The sequence below is a fragment of the Astatotilapia calliptera genome, chromosome 14, assembly GCF_964374335.1.
Source record: "Astatotilapia calliptera chromosome 14, fAstCal68.1, whole genome shotgun sequence".
In the NCBI taxonomy this organism is placed as follows: domain Eukaryota; kingdom Metazoa; phylum Chordata; class Actinopteri; order Cichliformes; family Cichlidae; genus Astatotilapia; species Astatotilapia calliptera.
In genome coordinates, this window is record NC_137435.1 from 32027959 (window position 1) to 32029033 (window position 1075).

At 45.2% G+C, this 1075-nt stretch overlaps 1 non-coding gene across 1 annotated transcript; it reads right to left on the minus strand.

Moving 5' to 3' along the window:
• On the minus strand, positions 1 to 83 carry trnal-cag (transfer RNA leucine (anticodon CAG)). The gene has a single exon. It is a non-coding gene; the product is annotated as a tRNA-Leu (tRNA).
• Positions 84 to 1075: the final 992 nt, after the last annotated feature.

Sequence of the window (1075 nt, forward strand, 5' to 3'; positions counted from 1 at the left end):
TGTCAGAAGTGGGATTCGAACCCACGCCTCCAGGTGAGACTGCGACCTGAACGCAGCGCCTTAGACCGCTCGGCCATCCTGACACATTGCAGCAGCCAACTAGTTGAATAATCCCACGCAGTTGCTGATTTCCATTTGACATACTTGTATGTTAAGTGCATGTAATAAACAAATAAAAATAATTACTAAGAAAATATATTGATTTAAAAGTTTCTGTTAAATGTTGTAAGTCAGATCGAAATAGAAAGATCAGGTGTGGTGGACAGGAATGATTAGATGTCAACAACTTGATTGGATGGCCAAAGTGTGAAATGTGACGTCCTGTGAGGGAAGCGTGAAAAAGCGTGAGCAGGTATAAAAAGACATTCTGGGTTCTTCTATTTTGTCTTTTGCGAGATGAGCAGTTGGGAAGGTTGGATCTAAGAGGTTCACAGTTGAAAGTTCAAGCAGACACGCTAGAGGGGGAACCACAGCCCAACCTGTGAACTGGTTTCAAATGAATGCCCAGCTGCTTTCCTGTTAACAGGGCTTTTAACCATGTCTGAGGTAACATCTAGCAGCTGTTCAGCCATGGAAACGTAGTGCGAATAATCTACAATGTCATCCATACTGATCATTTGGCTGAATACTTTTAGGCAGGTTGCCATGACATGACAGTTCACACAGTTTCACATCGGTTCCATGGTGTAATGGTTAGCACTCTGGACTTTGAATCCAGCGATCTGCGTTCAAATCTTGGTGGGACCTGCTTATTGGGAGGTGAAACCATACTGCATGTCACATAGTGATAACTTGTTTTTGGTCGCCAAGCGGTCGAAGGCACTGCGTTCAGGTCGCAGTCTCCTCTGAAGGCGTTTGTTCGAATATAGCAGCTATTCAGCCATGTAAACACATACTACGAAGCTCGTGGCGCCCACTTTCTGTGCTGACTTTGAGGTCGGAAGAGGTTTGGAGCTGTACAGTTAGTGAGTCAGCAGAGTGTTTGTGACTTTTGCGCACAAGCGCACCTCAGCACTCGGATACTCCAATCTGTAACTTTGTGTGGGTTGTAACTGAATTTCGTTGACCGCGGCCC